Below are 8,991 nucleotides of genomic sequence, written 5' to 3' on the forward strand. Positions count from 1 at the left end.
TATGGGCTGGTGTTTCTTGCCCATATTTTTGTGTGGAATACTCTGAAACCCCATGAAATACCCTCTCCAGATGGAAATCTCATATTTAGAAGTCAGTTGTATCTTCGTACCCAACACTAGTCTGTAGGTAACTCCTGGGTGACCTGAGCATCCCATATATATTCCCTATTTTCTAAGCAATAGTTATAAAGTGTGTAGGTAGTTCCCTTAAGAGTAGCCATGTGGTTTCTGCGCCCCCTCCTTCACCTGCCCCAGGCTGGTACCCAGAGACAAGACCTCCTCCTGTAGCAGTGGGACTTGTGGAGGGGGTGGATGCTGGCTGTTTGTTTGCTACTAGAAGACAGGTCTCACCCTGCTGAGAGAAAGCACTTGCTGTGCTGGAGGAGGCTAAGAGGAATTCCAGTTTAGTTCAAAAGGAATTTAAAAGAAGAAAGGCTCTGAGGCTGTTGTGCCTTTCCCAAGGCAGAGAAGCACAAAGGATGTTTTTTCTTTGGAACTGGCACAAGGCGGAAAGTTTGCCTTTGCCTCTCTTGGCAGACAAGAAAGAAGACCCCCTTGCCTAAAACAATGTTCTGCTTAGTCTTTTGCTGGCCAGGACTCAGTGAGTGAGAGAAAAGGGGAGCAAGTGTGGAGGGCAAAAGAGATGCCTGCCTTCTGCTGCCTGGCTGAGTTCCTGGCAAGTCAGTGCTCCTGACAGAGAAACCAGAGCTGCAGCCTCCTAAGGATTTATATGCTGTGCATGGTAAGCGGAGGCTGCAATAATTTTGAATGAGGGCAGTGCTGCACACAAAGCCAGCACAGCGGTATCAGGAACAGGATTTGAAATGAGAAGCACAGAGATGTTGTGTGCACTGATGCAAAAGAGAGGATTATTTTCCCCACTCTCATCAAGCATGGCATGTGAAATTTCCAAGCTTTCCAGAACCTGCTTTTGAGAGCTGTGCAATGAAATGCAGATGGAAGAGTTGGTTGAGAATAATCCCTGTGCTCCTCAGCTGGAGCTGTGGAGAACATGGAAAGTCTCGGGGAAGCTTTGTGCTGTGCTTGTTCCCAAAGAAAATATGGAAGAGCTGGAAGCATCTTTTGCAAACCGGTACTTGCCAATTTGAAAATTAAGGGGAAACTAATTTACAGGTGTTTTTACTAGCCAAGGAGAAAGGCAGTACTCACTTAAGGAGTGTTCTTGGCAGAAAAAGTTAAATAGAGGTGGAAAACTAATATCAATTGCAAAGACATATATGTATGTATAATATGTATATGTGTATAAAATATTTAGCCTTATTTATGCTCTTCAAACGTTTTGAAGAAATAACTTCTGACAGCAATGGATGAAGCAGGATGGGTCTGTCTGCTAAACTGCTGAAAAGACACCGTGATTTTCCAATTTCTGATTCTGGCTCTGCCTTGAACAGGCCTCGGGGCTCTGTTCAGAACATGCATTCAGCATCTCTGCATCTCCACACGGGCAGAGGAAGGAAAGAATTTCCCACACACACGCTCATGACAATTTGTAGACTGCTGGAGAAGGATCCCACAATAGAAGAGCCTTTGGTCTAACCCAATGTGGACAGGCTTATGTGCTTATGTTATGTTCTCTATGTATATGGCTAGAAAAGAAGTTGGAGTTATTAACTTCCTTCCCTAAACTCCAGAAGGGAGGAATAAGACACACAAGGAGGCTGTTAGAAAACCACTTCATCATTCTCATCATTCTTGAGGAGACTGAAGCACATGGTAAACTTTACCAGAACCCACTTGCCTCAATCCTGTCTCACCCGCTCCATCCCTGAGCTGGGTGGCAAAGGGGAGACAATTGGATCCCTGAAACATGTAGTTCCAGTTGGCTGTTGAGCTCAAAGATGATGGAGAGGAAAAGCAAAAACAAAGGGGCCAGTTGCAACACAGAGCAGCCATCCATGATAGAGCTTTATACAGCAAGGAACCCCAAGTATCCACTTGCTCTGTCTGTGTGTAAACACAGCCCTGTCCCTAGCAGATAAAAAAATTATCACTGATGATGTTCATTAATGTCCATGAGTAAAGCTTCAGTTCACTACATCCATCATTATGTTTTCCATGCAATAGCTCTTTGCAGAAAAGTCTCGAGTAAATGATGGACCTTTTGTTCAGCCTGGCTTGTTTGAATGCATTCTTTGAACTCCATATGTTTCTGTTTATGCTGAAATCATTATCAGAGCTGTTTTCTCAACACTGTGGCCCAAATTCTACCCTTATATGCCTACATGGGATTCTTCATGAACTCACTGGGAACCACAAGAGGTGACTCAGGCCTGTTTCGCACTAACACAGTGCTTTGTTTACTCTGTGTGTGTCTAAAATAACTGCCTTTTGGATTTCCTACAGTTCCCTTACTGTATTGTAAAAGGTTTTCCTGGGGAGAGCAAAGCCCTTGTGCCCTATCCCTAGAAATACAGAACAGGGGACTGAGGTCTAAAGAAATTTGATCCTGTAAATTGTGTTTCTCAAGCTGATCACGAGTTGGCTTCAAGATTAAATGTTATCCATAGTTTAAGTACTGACCATATGAAATAACAAACAGAAGCCTAGCCTTTTTGTAGTGGTGCAGAAGGTATTTCATCACCTTAAAAGCATTAAGATACTAAAGATAGATGGTGTCTGCAGCACCGATTACTGAATATATCTGTTTTTTCTAACTGTTGATACACCAACCTGCATTTACTGGTCTGTACGTTATAGATGGGGACAGAATGACACTTCTCAAGAGGACAGATTCTCTTTACGTCAGATTTCATTCCATATAAATAAATGAAAAAGGTGAGGGAAAACTATGGATCTATACATTTTTCTTGCAAAGACACAATAATGATATTATAACAAGTCTATCTTCTGTGATGTTTAATTCCTTTTCTTTTTAATTGCTTAAGAAACTGTGCCTGTATCTATCTCACTACTCAGGTGTGTGTGGGAGTTGAATGTACAGCAGACTGTAAAGCATGTAAAGCTCATCAGTAGCAGTTAAGTATAGTATAAACCTGAAGAAGAATTTGGAAACCAGGCATTCTTGAGCTGTGATACAGCTTTGCCACTCAGGTGCCTTGGGGTACAGGCCATGTTTCCTTTGCCATCTCTGGCCTCCAAATTCATCAATGGAGGAATACTCTTTTCATAAGAAGAATGCAGACCACTGTGTCTCACTTGTGGATGTATTAAAAGCAAACATGTCATTTACATATGAAAATAGCAAAGTCCTCAAGTTACAATTGTTTTAAGGTGAAATCTGTAGTCATCATAGCTCTGTATGACTTCTAGTGTCAAAGGTACAAATAATTAGTGTCTATAACTATTGCCTGTTTAGCTAGCATTTGGATAATTTATACAGGAAGTAAAGAGGTGAGTGTTATACATTTAAGTCATTTTATAAAATAATTGATTTTCCTACTTGGAAACTAATGAAAAAACTTTACTTCAAATTCTGGTCCACATTTCTAATGCATCTTCCTGAACTATGCTTCTTATATTTCCTTCCCTGAACAACCATATGAGTAAGTTTCGATACCAAGATGCACAGCAGCAAGGAAATACCAAGGTTATTCTATGAACATTCACAAAGGAGGACTAAGGAGAAGGTTATAAATTTCTGTTCAGAGACTAGATTTAATATGTGACTTGCAAGACCCATACATGACCTGTATCTAAATAGACTGCTGTATGTTGCCTGCAACAGAAAAGTACTCCATGCCAAATAATGCATTGAATAATTGTGATTTTGAATTTGTGAAATAATTCTGAAGAATGGATTGTAGGGACTCCAAAATGCTTCATTGTTGTGCAAAAAAACCCCAACCCCAAACAAGGAGAAGTTGCAAAATTTAAAACCTTCTTCATTGCAAATGATTAGCTGTTTCCCATACATACAGTTATATAACAGAAACAAACAATTTTATTGTGATGGAGTTTGAGTTAATCTCATTTAAACATTTGTTGAGAGGATCTGGACCTGGAAGTAGATGAAGGCCCTCAATGGATTTAATGAGTAGTGGACCTTGGCCAGCTCTCTAAGAACAAGTGCAAACATGCAACACTCGAGAAAAAAAAATCAAACTAGTAGCTAAAGGCTGGGAAGACAAATACGGTAAACTTTGGAAAAATGCATTTAGCTGCTTTCCATTTGACATGAGGTCTGATTTATACCATGTCCATTTAAAATTTTCATTGTACATGGCATGTGAGCAAGTTTTTTCTATTGCCTCAAGATCAGTTGCCATTTAGACCTACAGTTTATTCATGGAAGGCCACCAGATACCTCAGGTACATTAGGTCAGGAACTTCATAATCAAATTCATAGTCTGGAATTAGCAAGTGTGAGGTTTTCTGGCTGAGACTGGCAAACAGTTGGCCATTTGGATGCCCATATACTCCTCCCAGCCACTGCCAACCTGGAGAAAGCATCCAGCCACTTCTGCCTGAGTGACTGTGGAGATCAGCCCCGCTGACAAAGTGCTCTTGCACACAAAGCCTGGGAGGATGAGCCACCAGCACCTCACTTGAGGAACCCAATGGCATGGATGCTTCTCATCCTTGCCAGGGAGAAGTTTTACAGGCTGACTAGCATGGCTTGGCTGAGCACTGAGCATGGAGAACAGAATGCTGTACACTGCAAGTTGTGCTGTAGCCACTGTAGTGCACAGAAGCATGTCAAGGTATACATGAATTGGTTAAGAAAAACTGAGAAACCAAAATCTGTTTTGTGTTTGATACCGACTGTATTCTGCACATCTTTGAAACACATAAACATGTCTGAGATGTGGCATGCCCCAGAAGTTTCCTAAAGCACAAGATGAAAAGGGATACCCAGTGAAGAGAACCAGCCTTCCAAGGTGCTGTGTTTGGATGTCCAGAACTTAGGGCGCCATTTTGTGTGCCCTAGACCAGGCGCCATTTTGTATGCCCTTAGAATGGCACCTGTGAGAAGGGTGGACAAAATGGCCACCAGTGGGCAGAGTCTCAGGGCAGAGGACAGCCCTGCTGCCACCACACTGAGGACCTGGCCTTCTACCCCAGAGAATGAGATTGCTGGCACCAGTGAGAGCCTCTATTTCTTCCTCTGGGCATGAAAACACTCACTCTGGAGCACTGACCCATGAGGGACATCTGGGAGCAGGGGGGCAAAATGGCAGATGTTTGTCACCAGCCATTTTCCTGGACATGTCACTTCCCCAAGTGTTCAGCAGGCTGTGCCTGGGGACTAGAACTGCCCTTGGGCCCATCCTTCGTAAAGCGAATGCAAAGCCAAAGCAGAAGGGCAGAAAGTTGTACATACCTTAAGATACAGAAAGAAACCAACACCTCTGCCTATCTCTTGGCTCTGTGAGCCAACACCAGTGTGTTAATAGGAGGAAAGCATATGCAGGCTTCATATTCTGTGGGAATGGAGACCCCCAATTGCTTTTTGCCTGAGGCACTTGGGTTTGGCCCCTTAGGAAGGGCATTCCCCTGGCCTGAGCTGGCTTCCAGCAGCCTTTGATAAAACCCCAGCCTTGTAGTATTTGACAGTCATTGCTCAAAGCTGCCCCTTCATCTTGAGACAGCCATATTGCAGAATTTGGGATGATTCCAGCATGATGCTGGTGTACTGTTTGTTTGCAAGGAAGGAGCAGACCTAAAATGCAGTTTGCTACTATATTATCTTAATAGCATGACTGTGATTAAATTACATGTGAACAACCATGTTACAACCTCACTGTCAGTCACAGAATCTGCCAGGTTATTTGCACTGCGAAATCCAGGAGTCCAGAATCACAAGCACTGCAGGAGAAATCATGGGATTTTTATAAAAAGCAGAAGATGAAATTAATACATCCATTTTGGTTCTCTTTATTTTGTGCTGGTTTTCAAACTTCAAGTCACAATAGCTGGAAATTACAGCAGGAAATAGTGCAGAAATTGTATTAAATCTGAAAAGCTGATAACTCCAGAGAGTTGAGATTTTTAATGTGTTGCCTTTGGTTGTTACAGTAGATAGAGCATGAAGAGTCCTATGCTACTGCAAAGACCCCTGCAGCCTGTAGTCAAAGAACTCGATCGACTTTCTGAGTTCAGCTACCCATGAATTTAGTCTGGTGAATCAGGCAAAGGTTGCTTCCACATCATGTCATTCATTACATTTTGATGTAGACTTGGACGTAGTTTGTTGTGCCTCATAAAGCAAAAGCAGATACTGGGTTTGCACACACAGATGGCTTCTCAAATGTTTCCTGAGGAAATGATTGTGGAGCTCAAGGGACCTACGTGTGATCTTAGAATCAATTCAATTTTGAGATGCTTTAAGAAGTTTGCTTGAAAAGCAAGACAGGATAGCTGTGCATGGGATACTGATGAACAAAGGTCGAGAGATTGGATAGATGAACTGGATGGAACAGTGAGCCAAGATAAAATGCTCCGGATCTAATACTCTAGATATACTTTCTGTAACAACTGTTTCAGTTCTGCAGATCCCAGGAATCAATATGTGCCTTCGGAGTATGAACAATAAATCTTGCAAGGTGCTACAGTAGCAGCTTGCTTAAAACAACATACATCCATGCTTAACAGCTTTGCAAAATTGGACCTTGAGGGCTCAGTACTCTTTGGGATTCATCGCTTAGTGAGTTTTGCTCTTTGCTCAATGGTGCCATTATTCAAGCCATGACAGTTTTTTCCATTATGTATCCATGTGTTTGGAACCGCTGAAAAAAAGATCCGCTCCAGATGGAAATGTAGCATGCAAACTATCCAAATGCTATTTTTGCAAACAGCATTTCAAGAACAATTGTTTGGGACTTCATAATGTGGGCACTAACAAGAACAGGAAAGACGATTTGAATGTGGCTTCTAGCAGCTTTTTCCCACTTAAAGACAGTGTCGTGGGACACTTCATCTTACACTGTCACTGGGCTACAGAGTTAGGCCAGCTGAAGTCACAAAACAGCTCCAGTAGGTCCTCTTTTATGGGGTGCCCCACAGGACAAGAGCTAGAAGAACATAAAGGCTAGCTCAGCCCTCCTGTGTGGTGAGCCGGGAACCCCAGCAGGATTGCTTTAGGAAATGCCGCTTGCGAGTCAGAGGGATTTGTATTGATAGGCCCCTGTAGCTATCCTCCAGGACCTGCTGAAAAAGGTAATGCTTTGGCTAGGAAAGTTCAAAGGAAACAGAAAGGCTCCAGCCCATTCCTTGGGGACAATTCTTTCAAAACATATTTAGAAAAGCACAGTTGGAGCTCCAACTTGGACAAATTTTGGGGTGAAGCATTTAAAGATGAATTTTAATAAGTGAAGAGATAAGTGGATGCTACTATACTCAAGAGCCCAGATTTATCCATCAGGACTGTCTGAGGAAGTGTGAAGGGGCAGGGCTTCAGGCTGACTCCTGTCAAACTCGGCATGTGGTGCTGGAAACTGAGGCTGGGAAAGTTGTTGTGAGGAGTTGAACAAGCTGTCTCATCCTGCACATTTCATAGATGGAAGGGGCATTCCTTAGGATCTCCTTAAGAGGGTCCACTTCTAGGGCACTGAGAAGATTGTGGATGAGGAAAAAGGGTCCAAGCAGATCACAGTGGGATTTAAGCTGTGTTAAGTTGATGAATTTTCTTGGAAAACAAGTGCTCTTTGTATTATTGCAAGTTAAAATGGTGGCACTTGTACCTTTGCTAGACTTTAAACAATTTATTTTCTTTATTATCTGGAAAAGCATGACTAGGTTATGGCCATTTAGGCTCTGTTTTGGGATACTGGGATGTCTTCTGGGATAGATTAAACTGTACTGTGAATCAATACCTTCACCTTGCTTTTAAGATAATTGTAAGGGAGTAAGCTCCTCAGCTTACTAGGTGCCTGAAACATTAGGAGCTTCTAGCCAAAGCATAGATGTATGTGACTGCCCCAAACTAAAGCATGTGTAAGATCACTCAAGAGTTTGAACTATGTGAGAAGGCTGTGAATGTATAAATTACACTGTCAGTCATAGACTGGTTTATTTTTGGCTTGCAATGATGTGTTTTGTCAATGTCTTGAGTACATTTGGACCTCCAGGTCTTTCCAGTACCTGCTGGCTCTTTGCCTACCACATATGTGCAGATATTTCACATTTGCTGACAATTACTTTGTTTCCGTGCACCTGTTAACTTTGTGCAATTCCACATTTCCCTGTGAGTTTTTATGACAACACAGTTAGAATTAGCCTCTCTCTTAGGGAGTTTGAAAACCCAGTTCTTACTAATTTCTAACAGAAAATAAGCAACCAAATCTTTCACCTGTCTTTCCTTTTCCCATCCATCCAACTGATTTACAGAGGCTCATCGCTGTGTGAAACCTGTTGTCTTTCATTGATTTCAGCTTCTTGATCAGTTCTCCGCACCAGATTTCAACAGAAATGTAAGCACTGAGGCTGGAAGTCTCTATCACAATTGTTCAAGGCTAGCTAGTTTTTCCCTTTGGGTATTTTCTAGAATATGTTCTTATGCATAATGTATCTCTCTCTCCGTAGGCTTCAGTTTCATAGTCCTCCAAAGCCTTGGTGCTTCCTTGTCAATAAAGCCTGGCACACTTGCAATCACAGTGCTTAGGAGCTTTATTCTTTTGTGACTGAAAGAGTCACTGCTAGACAATGCCTGAGGAAAGCATAGCTATATGTGATAATGAAGGTTTATGTCATTAGAAAGGGGAGCTTATCTTAAATAGTTTTTTCCACAATTCTAATAATTAGGTTGTATTAGGTTTTGATATTTCTTCCTAAGAAGAGTCTAACAGTGGTGGTAAGGACTGAGCTGGAGAGCACAAGTGGAAGTGCAGCAAGGAAGTGGCATGGGTCTGCTCAGCTTACTGGCAGGTGCATCAAGAACTTGAAAAAGAAAACTTAGTCAATGTTTTCAGCTTTAGCAACAACTTATGTTTTCATCTAGGAACACGATTTTTCAAGTTGACAGTGTTCTATTGAGTTTCTGCATAAATAATAGCTAATGATCTAAGTAACAGA

This window comes from Aptenodytes patagonicus, chromosome 4 (assembly GCF_965638725.1).
Source record: "Aptenodytes patagonicus chromosome 4, bAptPat1.pri.cur, whole genome shotgun sequence".
Lineage (NCBI taxonomy): Eukaryota > Metazoa > Chordata > Aves > Sphenisciformes > Spheniscidae > Aptenodytes > Aptenodytes patagonicus.